The sequence below is a fragment of the Octopus sinensis genome, linkage group LG13, assembly GCF_006345805.1.
Source record: "Octopus sinensis linkage group LG13, ASM634580v1, whole genome shotgun sequence".
Taxonomy (NCBI): domain Eukaryota; kingdom Metazoa; phylum Mollusca; class Cephalopoda; order Octopoda; family Octopodidae; genus Octopus; species Octopus sinensis.
In genome coordinates this window covers 10,358,738-10,371,237 of record NC_043009.1, presented here as the reverse complement: position 1 = coordinate 10,371,237, position 12,500 = coordinate 10,358,738, and the positions used below count along the sequence as shown (strand labels likewise).

The 12,500-nt window shown below is 36.3% G+C and overlaps 1 long non-coding RNA gene across 2 annotated transcripts in view; it reads right to left on the bottom strand.

The window, feature by feature from the left end:
• The window catches only part of LOC115218230, a 26,816-nt gene that overhangs the window by 1,776 nt on the left and 12,540 nt on the right, over positions 1 to 12,500 (bottom strand). For both annotated transcript variants that reach the window (XR_005001629.1, XR_003882233.2), the window contains exons 2-3: positions 10,819 to 10,946; positions 6,886 to 7,015 (exon numbers count right to left, since the gene is read on the bottom strand). This is a non-coding gene — a long non-coding RNA (uncharacterized LOC115218230). The remainder of the gene's footprint in view (positions 1 to 6,885; positions 7,016 to 10,818; positions 10,947 to 12,500) is intronic.

Sequence of the window (12,500 nt, the reverse complement as noted above, 5' to 3'; positions counted from 1 at the left end):
TGTCAGTTGAGTTCTTGCAGACACTTATATGTGTATGTGGGTGCATGTAATTGTGCTTATGTGTCTGTGTGCGCATGTGTGTGAGTGTGCGCGTGCATGTGAGTGTGTATGTGGGTGGGTGGGTCTTTGGGGTTAGGTGCGTATGTGTGTGCATATTGTTATATATATATATATATATATATATATATATATATAGTTAATCCAAACAAGAAAACACAAAAAAAAAAACACAGCAACGCGAGGACGTGGAACAAATAAAGTATTATTGGACGCTCAGGAAAGAAGGGAAGAAGGAGGGTTTAACGTTTCGAGCGGAGCTCTTTGTCAGAAACAAAGGAGAAGGAAAGATCCCGAGAAGGGATATATATATAATAGAAGAAATAGTCCCTAGTATATATACATATATTATATATATATAATATATATATATATATACACACATACACACACACATATGCATTTGTGCATGTGTATATGTACATGAAAGTTGCGGGACTGTATGTACGTCTATGCATGTGTGTGTTTGAGCATGTGCTTGTGTGTGTATCTGGACTGATAGTTTATTTGACGGAGAAATATATGTAGGGAAGATGGCTACTTCCGTATATTTCCGTATGCATTGTGTGTGTGTGTCTGTGTGTGCGTGTGTGTCAGTGTGTCTGTAGATTTGTAGACAAAAGATGGGATGGCTGGGCAAACAGAATAAGAGAGGTTTGTTTTACGGACAAAGCGGTAGATGGATATACACATACAAAAGCACACACACACACACACACACACACACACATACACACATACACGTTTACGCACACATACACACATACATATGTATGTATGTAGTTAGATAGATAAATAGATAGATAGATAGATAGATAGATGGATGGATGGATGGATGGATTGATGGATGGATGGATGGATGGATAGATAGATAGATAGATAGATAGATGGATAGATGGATGCATACATTCATACATACATACATACATACATAGAAAGACATTTGTATGCCTATAAGTGCGTGTGTGTATGTGTATGTGTGTGTGTGTGTGCGTGTGTATGTGTGTGTGTGTGTGTGTGTATGTGTAAGTGTGTGTGAGTTGGTGTGTGTTCTACTTGAACAGATGATTATACAAACCGGCTGATAGATATGCAAATAATTGACAGGCAAAGCAACAAACTGACACACAAACGGACAGATGGGCGAATAACTGGACATCTATACAAAAATAAAGATAGACAGACAACAACGAATCTCGGGAGATAGATATATCGATGGCATTAACATTCATGCATCATTAATATATAGCATTGTATATATTGCAAAGCTTTCGTCTAAGATCTAGGCCTTTTTTTTTAAAGCAGTAGAGCACTTTATAATGTTAATTTATTCACATTTATCTACTGAAAGCTGCTGTGAGTATGCATATATTACACTTATATTTCGACGTTCCTGCCTGTTCCGTAGTTTCATTACTTTCGCAAAAACAGAAATGAATAAATACATAAAAGCCGAAATAAAAATCTACTGCGCTTCTACAAACTGCGTATTTGTGATTCAATGTGTATCATTACAAGACCGTTCTTTCTCCGCCGGCGATTCCATTCGCAAAAAGAAAAAAAAAAATGAAACTTAAACTATCTGGTAAATCTGAAGATTTATGCAGATATCTATATCAACATCTGCATATATAAATTATGCTATTTCCAGGATATTTAGATGTTCAACTGAACATATATTTCATAGGCATATATACACACCCACATATATTATGCTCAACGTTTTTGGATAGAGTTAATTAAAATACGTGTACTCTTTTTTTTTTTACTCTTTTACTTGTTTCAGTCATTTGACTGTGGCCATGCTGGAGCACCGCCTTTAGTCGAGCAAATCGACTCCAGGACTTATTCTTTGTAAGCCTAGTACTTATTCTATCGGTCTCTTTTGCCGAGCCGCTAAGTTGCGGGGACGTAATCACACCAGCATCTGTTGTCAAGCGATGTTGGGGGGACAAACACAGACACACAAACATATACACACTCATATATACACATATATATATATACGACGGGCTTCTTTCAGTTTCCGTCTACCAAATCCACCCACAAGGCTGGTCGGCCCGAGGCTATAGTAGAAGACACTTGCCCAAGGTGCCACGCAGTGGGACTGAACTCGGAACCATGTGGTTAGTAAGCAAGCTACTTAGCACACAACCACTCCAAGCATCTAAATATAGAAATAAACTAGATAATCTATTAAATATAACTATATTAAAATAAATAACCGTATTATACTCTAGATTTTGAAACATCAATGTTTGTTTCATATGCTACATGCACAGTCATTAGTAGAAGAAGGGCAGTCTTGTAATCATTCTTCTTTTATAGTATGCGTCTTTCTTATCAGAGAAAACGGTTAAGACACTACTCAGTTTTTTCTAGTTTTCTTAAGGGGAAATAAATTCATCAGAACAAAGACTAAAATTAAGTGTATTGTATGGATTCTCACATTTTTTTGGGAAATAAATTCAAATGAATGAATATTATAAAGTGGCCTGCCGCGTTAAGAAGCTAAATATCGAATAGAATCATACAGGCTCAAGTGTGGCTGTGTGGTAAGAAACTTGCTTTCTAACCACATGGTTCCGAGTTCAATCTCTCAGTGTGGCACCTTGTGAGTGGATTTGATAGACGGAAACTGAAAGAAGCCCGTCGTGTGTGTGTATGTGTGATCTTCATGTCTATCCCCACCGCTTGACAACATTCCTTTTGCTGTATACGTGTCATACCTGAAGAATCAACACACAAGCTTTGTGCTAGTAGGGCTGTTATCAAAGACATTTCTTAGCATTCTACCATGAATGTCTCACGCTTTTACTGTAACAGTTCCCTATCTTAGAGCATTACCTGAAATTATTTTGAGAGCAGAAATATAAAATCCCCAAATCTTCAAAGTACCCAGATCTAATCATGTTCTTTCAACGGGCTTTACAAGCAGGTTTAATAAATTACATGTCATTTCATTGACCTGTTTAATTAGATTCAGTTTCCTTCGACACATCACAAACCATTAAAAGTATTTTATTCCAACTAAGATTTCACTTTCCCTGAACAAGTAATCTAAATAAAAACTAGAATAGTTATGCTTGACCAGAATATTAACATGGATTGGGAAGTACAGTAACAAGGGGCTGTGTGAGTAAAATCTGTGGGAAGTAACCTGAGTTAGCGCCCTTTCTGAACAATTCCCCAAAATACTTCGTTTTTGGATTTGGTTTGCAAGATTCTTTATATGAGTTCGTGTGTTGAAGCATATTCTGTTGTGTCTGGGGAGAGTCATTTTATTTTTGTGGCTTTTAAATTTAACACACTCACCGGTAAAATTTCCACTTATTTCTTATTTTTATTTTCCTAAAATTTTCGTTGCCTCTTGCAACCTTTTCAATAGTCTTGACTCCCCAAAATATCCTCTCGAATATATCCACAACCCTAAATACACTTGTGTATATGTGTGATATGGAAAGAGATTGCGTGTATGCGTATGTTTTTTGTGTGCGTGTGTGTGCATGCGTGTGCAAGTATGTGCGTGTGTCTATGTGTGAAAGCGAGAGGGAGAGAAAGAGAGAGTAGGAGAGAGTCCACAAGTGTATGCTTGTGTTCAAGCACAGGAAAGAGGGTGGACGATGTCAAATGTTTGTACGACACGCATATGATACTACATCCATCCATCCATCCATGCATGCATGCATACATACATACATACATACATACATACATACATACATATACACGCACATGAATGGATGGATAGATGGGGATTTAGGGTTGGATGGATGGATGGATAGATAGATAGATAGATAGATAGATAGATAGATAGATAGATAGATGGATGGATGGATAGATAGATAGATAGATAGATAGATAGATAGATAGATAGATAGATAGATAGATAGATAGATAGATAGGTAGGTAGGTAGGTAGGTAGGTAGGTAGGTAGATAGAAAGTGGCCTACCGCGTTAAGAAGGAGCTAAATATCAAATGGAATCATAGTCTCTCAGAAATCGAGGTACGTTTACTCCAAATATAGTGGAGACCGAAAAACCCCTCATCAGTCTTTTTCTCAATGCAAGGTTTGCAAATACATCTGAACAGTAAACTGAAAAACTTCACTCAACCAAATATTAAAAAAAACATCTCTCAAGGATTACTCTATTACTCGTTTCAGTCATGTGACTTTGGCCATGCTGGAGCACCGCCTTTAGTCGAGCAAATCGATCCCAGGACTTATTCTTTGTAAGTCTAGTACTTATTCTATCAGTCTTTTTTGCCGAACCGCTAAGTTTACGGGGACGTAAACACACCACCATTGGTTGTCAAGCAATGCTAGGGGGACAAACACAGACACACAAACACACACCACACACACACCACATATATATATATACGACGGGCTTATTTCAGTTTCGGTCTACCAAATCCACTCACAAGGCTTTGGTCGGCCCGAGGCTATAGTAGAAGACACTTGCCCAAGGTGCCACGTAGTGGGACTGAACCCGGAACCATGTGGTTGGTAAGCAAGCTACTTACCACACAACCACTCCTGCGCCTGTAACATTTGTTAAGCCCAATGTATTTGTTTGTATACATTACTATCTCTTGTGTTATTTTTCTTCAGCCATAGAAGCAAGCACCCATTCTACTTAATCTATCACTTTATATCAATAAGATAGCTGACCGTTTTTGTGTTAAGACAATGAAAAACAGTTCCAGGCTGAAGCTCTCTCCTACAATACAATATTACACAAATTCAAATTCTTTATCATTAACGTTGCTTTTCTAGCAACAAGCATACTTTCTGTGTATGTGTTAACGTTTGTCATGTGTATTAGTTCAGGAGAAGGGAATTAAGAAATAAAATGTAGTATTTATGTTGGAAGGCGAGGTATAGGAAACTGATTCAACTCAGATAAATATTGGGTTGTTCGGAAAGTTCGTGCCGATTTATAGTAGCTTACCTTTCGACTTATTTTAGAACATGGTTGAGTCCATAAAATAGAGTTTGACTACACCTCCATTTAGAGCACAGTTTAAGCTATCTTTTCGCGGAAGAGGATTTATGTTCCTATAACCTGTGTTAATTCTGTAACCCTTTAAAATGAAAGATAAGAAAGTTCATTTTCGGCACTTGATGCTTTGGGAACCAGACAAAAATTGCTGCAGCTAGGCTGGGATGTGTTACCCCACCCTCCATATTCACCAGATATTGCTCCATATTCACCAGATATTGCTCCATATTCACCAGATATTGCTCCTTTGGATTTCCACTTATTCAGGTCTCTGCAGAATAGCCTTAATGGCAACAATTTCAATTCCTTGGATGACTTAGATACCTTGATGAACTCTTTGTCATGAAACCCCCTCAATTCTGGGAAGAGGGTATTTTCAAGTTAAAGGAAAGATGGAGACGCATTGTGCAACAAAATGGTTCATATTTGGTTGATTAAAAACGTACAGGCAAGTATTTATTGACCTTTTACTTTCCTTTAAAAATCGGCACAAACTTTCCGGACAACCCAGTATATTAAACCATTTAGTTTAAGCTCCTGATAAAGAGAAAGATGTATTGCTTGGAGATAACTGCATATGAATCCTTAAAGCGTTTAATCTTCGGCAGGAAACAGATTTAAAATGTGTTTGTTCTATTTATTTAAATTTATAAACTTATTTATGTCGCGACTCTTCTGTACTCGGTCGAATACATGTGTGTTTATGTGTGTGTAAGGAGGAAGTATGTGTAAGTATGTTTGTGCGTTTGTGTGTATGTATGTATGTGTGTTGTGTAAATGTATGCACGTGTGTGATTGTATAAATGTATTGTTATATATGCATATATACTTGAGTGTTTGTGTGTATCAGTCTATCCATCCATATGTGTGTGTATATATATATACATATATATATATATATATATATATATATTATGTTGTTAACAATGACTTTGAAGTTCCGGCCAGCTTGGCCATCGTGGGACTGTCCGACATTGACCTAGCTCTGCGCTCAGACAAAATTATACTCTATATTTGTGGCTCCGCTGATGACTGAGTCCAACTCTTGATAGACATCTACATCTACAGATACTACAGAGAAAACGTCTCCTATTCACTAGACTGGCAGTGTTTATGTATGTATGTATGTATGTATGTATGTGTATGTATGTATCTATGTATGTATGTATGTATGTATGCATTCATGTATGTATGTATGTATGTATGTATGTATGTATGTATGTATGTATGTATGTATGCATGCATGCATGTATGTATGTATGTATGTATGTATGTATGTATGTATGCATGTATGGCTGTGTGATAAGAAGTATACCTCCTAGCCAAATGATTCCGGTTTCCGTCCTACTGCGTGGCACCTTAGGTGAGTGTCTTCTACTATAACCTCGGACAGACCAAAGCCTTCTAAATGGATTTGGTTGACGGAAACTGAAAGAAATCGGTGCTACGTATATATATATATATATATATATATATATATATATATATATATATATATATATATATATATATATATATAATATATGTATGTACATGTATGTGTGTGTGTATTTATGTTTGTACCCCGCTTGACAACTGGTGTTCGTATGTTTACGTCCCTGTATCTTAGTGGTTCGGCAAAAGAGACCGATAGATTAAGTACCAGGCTTTAAAAAAGTATCGAGGTTTATTCACTGGACTAAAATTCTTTCAGACGGTGCCCCAGCATGGCTGCAGTCTAATGACTGAAACAAATGAAAGGTTAAAAAGAAAAAAACGATACAAGATTGTAACAACCAGACAGAAAAGGAAAATGATAGAATACCGAAAAAATTACCATACCATGCGGCATTTATTCTTTTTTATATCCTAATTCAATCTTGCTTGACTTTCGCGAAGAAACATTGAGATTCTAGTCTTGGGGTTTGATACGCTTGACTGTTCTCTTCTCAATTGCCATATTGGTCCTGTTCTAAATACAAAAAGAGTTTGTTAATAACATTGGTTACAGTGATTGAATTGAGGCTCTCAGACACTGTGTTAATATGTTGTTTGTGTCTGAGTGGAAATACTTCATGTGGTGAACATGAATCGTTCAAATATCTCTATTTCAATTATGAGATAACTAGAATCATACAGAGCATATTATAAAGCTAGATATGGGCACAAACATAGCTGTATGGTTAACATGGCTGTGTGGTTAACAAGCTTTGTAGCAATGTGGTTTCGGGTTCAGTACCTGTACACGGCACCATGGATAAAGGTCTTCCACTATAGCCCCGTGTTCACCAATACCTCGCAAGTTGATCTACCTACTCCTACATACAAATAAACAAATGTATTCAAATTAATCATATATATTGATTTATCCAACACATTCATAAGACACATATTAGCTATTTAGAAGTAGCTAACAACTTACTGGCTTCAGAGAAATAAAAGGGCGACTGTGGTATTGAAACCTTTTCCAAATGCATTAAAGGAATGAAAGCAATAGCCTCAACTTAAAATAAAACTTGGTTTGCTCAATAGCAATTACTAGAAACGTTCAATGAAGTATAAAATAAATAAATGCGCCCTTTTTAAATCCTAGCCAGGCTCATGGGCCCGGTTTCCCGGTTTCAATGGCGTATGTGTTCCCCAGTTGGACAGGACACCAGTCCATCGCAGCGTTACTCATTTTTGCCTGTTGAGTGGACTGGAGCAACGTGAAATGAAGTGTTTTGCTCAAGAACACAATGTGTCACCCAGTCCAGGAATCGAAACCACAACCTTATGATCATGATGCTGATACCCTAACCACTAAGCCACACGACTCCACTCAATGAAGTATACCCTTGTCAAAAGAAAGTATCCGTAATTGTGATGATGAGGTTGTTTATCCCCAGTTCAAACTTGATCGAGAAGACAAGTAAATTATTGATCCAAAGCATTACAACCTTTGCCATCCAGTCTTTTTTATGTCCGAAAATCTACTGATCAATTTATGTATGTATGTATGTATGTATGTATGTATGTTTGTATGTATGTATGTTTGTATGTATGTATGTATGTATGTATGTTTGTATGTATGTATGTATGTATGTATGTATGTTTGTATGTATGTATGTATGTATGTATGTATGTATGTATGTATGTATGTATGGTGTGTATGTGTGTATGTATGTTTGTATGTATGTTTGTATGTATGTATGTATGTGTATGTATGTATGAATGTATGTATGCATGTATGTATGTGTATGTATGTATGTAGTATGTATGTATGTTTGTATGTATGTTTGTATGTATGTATGTATGTATGTATGTATGTATGTATGTATGTGTGTATGTGTGTGTGTATGTATGTGTGTGTGTATGTATGTATGAATGTATGAATGTATGTATGCATGCATGCATGTATGTATGTATGTATGTATGCATGTATGCATGTATGCATGTATGTATGTATGTATGTATGTATGTATGTATGTATGCATGTATGTATGTATGCATGTATATATGGATGTATGTATGTATGCATGCATGCATGCATGTATGTATGTATTTATGTATGTATGTATGTGTTTATGTATGTATGTATGTATGCATGTATGTATGTATGTATGCATGTATGAATGTATGTATAGATTCGTGATTGTGGATGAATTGATGCACTAAGGAACGCACTAACTAGAGGGTACAGTAGTGAGTATCAGAGAATACTCTGTAGATTAGTCGACATTATAATACCAAAATCTGTGGTGAGAAGCAACAGAAATGATGATGTGTCGTAGTAGTTACCAGAGTATTAGATATTTTAGGATCGGGTTTTAGAAACGGGAGTATCGGAAATTATTGTGAGGCAGATCATCTGAAGCGGAGTCGTGTGGCTTAGTGGTTAGAGGTGTTGGGCTCATGATTTTAAGATTGTGGTTTCGATTCTTCAGGTGGGCGATGCGTTGTGTTCTTGATCAAAGCGCATCATTTCACGTTGCTTCAGTTCACTCAGCCAGTAAAAATGAGTGATCCTGCAACGGACCAGCGTTCCGTCAAGGGTAGGCATATATATGCCATGGAAACAGAGTAACCGGAGCCCTGTGAGTCTATATGATTGGGTTGGGTCTTTATCATTCATCCTAGACCATCCGAAACCGGTGTGTGAGGTTCTAGAAACTGAAGCACCAGAAATTATAGTAATAGATGTGTAGAATTTATGGTGAGTAGTTCTCACAAGAACATCAGGAATTACGATGAAGAGGAATAAATACTGACAGAAATTAATGTGCAGAGTAACGGCATCATGTGGAGTATCGAAGAATATGACGCTGGAGTTATGGAAGATAAGACGATGAGTATAATGGCCAAGTGCGTGAGGAATTATGGTGTGGTGTGTGAAAATGTTTATTGTGGTGCGAAGAAAAAAGATAGGGTTTCAGAAATGTGAAGTATAGCTATCTATGCTGTGGAGTTGTAGAATTTCCAGTATCAGAACTATGGTGTAGCATAACAGAAAGTGGAATATCAAAAACTATAGGGAAAACTATCAGACACTGAGGTGTCGGAAATCATGGTTTTGAGTAATAAAAACAAGTGTAGGAAAATCAACAATCAAATTCCATTTTGTTTAAGTTTGTCCTTGAAATAAGTCGAATCTTCTATACCAGTGTTTTTCAACCATTTTTGATCTATGGATCCCCTTTGGTTCCTATTTGACTCGGTTTGGTCTTCTTAGGCATTCAATGTTTAAAAAGTCCTATTATATTTCTATAATCAAATATTATTAGGAAAAAATTAAAATATTTTGTGTATTGTAAAAAAAGTATGACCCAATTTATGGCAGATAAATTTTTAATAACAAAAGCTTATATGGACCGCATACGAGCCATATGGACTCCAGCTGAGAATCACTGCTCTGTACCATTCCCTTACAGTTGCTTATTTTCAGATGACTTGAAGTTGCGTTGAATTCGGTTAATTTTTCCTTTAGGCCTTCGGATAAAATAAAGAACAAGCCCAGCACTTGAATCAGTATAATTGACTATTTCCCAACCTCGAATTTCAGGATTTATCTCTATCTCAGAAACAATTATTAGCTGACGAAATTACTGAAAGCCGGATTAAAATGTCTAACAATTGTTTATATATTTAATCTGTTTCTTTAATGTTTTAGCTCAATCCTTAGAGAGACCGAATTGGACTTTTCCGTTCCGACATACTAAGGTAATTTTTCAAGATATATGGAAGCGATTTAAATGTTTTATCCTAATAAGGATAAAGAGAGTCGTTAGTATTACTTATTAACGAATCTACAAGCTGTCGGCCTCCTTCTAAGGTTTGGACGCATTTATTTTCTCGGTTAATTTCCACGTTTCTCATTTTGCATTCATTAACATTAGTCCAAGATCTCTCTCTTTCCTTCCCTCACACATATACATACGTATGTATGTATGTATGTATGTATGTATGTATGTATGTATGTATGTATGTATGTATGTATGTATGTATGTATGCATGTAGGTATGTACGTATGTATGAGTGTACAGGTGCGAGTGTGTGCGCGTACATACATACATATATGCATATATGTATGTATGTGTTTACAGACAGACAACCAGACAGACAGATAGATAGATAGACAGAGAGAGAGAGAGAGAGAGAGAGAGAGAGAGAGATAGATAGATAGATAGATAGATAGATAGATAGATAGATAGATAGATAGATAGATAGATAGATAGATAGATAGATAGATAGATTGGGTACTTAAACTTAATATGAAGAAGAATGCATTAATTTTACCTTATAGTAACCTTCCCGGTCGTCAATATGTTTCAACAACTACTCGCTTCATCAGTCGGTGTTGGAACAAGAAGGACTTTATGCTATGAAATCTTACTACAAGTAGCTGTTCACTGAATATTATGCAACTGGAATATATAAAGAAAACGAAACGAGCGTATTCATACATTGTAAAGAAAAAATTCACGACTTACCTAGATATGGAAAATACATCACGAATGTTCTACTAGAAAAAGCGATAAAATAGTTAGAAGTGATTTTGAGGTAAGCAGGTATTCATGAACCAAATTAATTATTCACTGAGTATTATCTTTTAGTAATTAACTGTCTGTTAGAGCCATGGTCGAGCCATTTGTTAGCGTTTAAGGTGATATTTAAACAGAAGAATGTATCTCTAAAACGCCTAAGGCGGTGAGCTGGCAGAAACGTTAGCACGCCGGGCGAAATGCGTAGCCGTATTTCGTCTGCCGTTACGTCCCGAGTTCAAATTCCGCCGAGGTCGACTTTGCCTTTGATCCTTTCAGGGTCGATAAATTAAGTACCACTTACGCATTGGCGTCGATGTAATCGACTTAATCCCTTTGTCTGTCCTTGTTTGTCCCCTCTATGTTTAGCCCCTTGTGGGTAGTAAAGAAATATATATAAGTAAAATATGTAAATATTAGTAAGCGTTAGTCTTCCGAGATATCAAAATGTTTTTATGTCTACTATACTTACAAATATCCGTACACACACACATACATCAATGTGTGTATGCGTGTGTGTGTGTGTGTACATATATATCCTGTGTTTACTAAAATTACAAACATACATACACAATTTATATGTGTATACTTGACAACCGGAGTTGATGCGTCCATGTCTCCGTAACTAAGGAGTTTGGCAAAAGAATTGAACAAATAAGTGTTGGGGTCTGCAGTGCCCCAGCATGGCCGTAGCCTGATGACTGAAACAAGTGACAGATACAGAGTGAGAGAGGAGAAGGCAGTGGGCGACAGCGACAGAGAGACAGAAAGACAGACAGATAGACGGAGTATATGTGTGTTTCATATTTTTATGAATGAACTTACAATGAGACTAAATTTTCCGGGAAATAAAAAATGATTGACAAATTTTTGCCCAAAACCTTCATATTAAGAGAGGTGTTAACATATAGTAGTCCAGGTAATCTGAATTAATTAAAATTCTAAATTTTGTGATGAGAACAAACATTAGGCAAACGACTAATTCTTACACTTATAAGCTAAGGGAGACAACCCAGAAATTCTCATTAAATATGGATTTCAGTTAAAAGTGATTGTGAAACATCAACAGCGCGGAGACAATTCTAGACATGTTTCTGCATAGTTAAACTTCTTCAGCGATTTTAGATCGAATAAAGAAACAAGGAGGAATTTGATATCGTACGTTATATATATATATCAGATGTAAAACATTTTAGTGAACAAAAGTGAGCAGAAGAATATAGTACACACACACACATACACACACAACATATATGTTTAGAGAGAGTGAGAGAATACAAACACACGTACACACATACATACATACATTCATATATACATACACACACACACATACATACATACATGTATTTTAGGGAATTCTCGATCGGTGTTTTCGGGCGATTATAGTTCTTGTCTGTATATATATATACGTATGCAATCATGTACTTTGTCTGC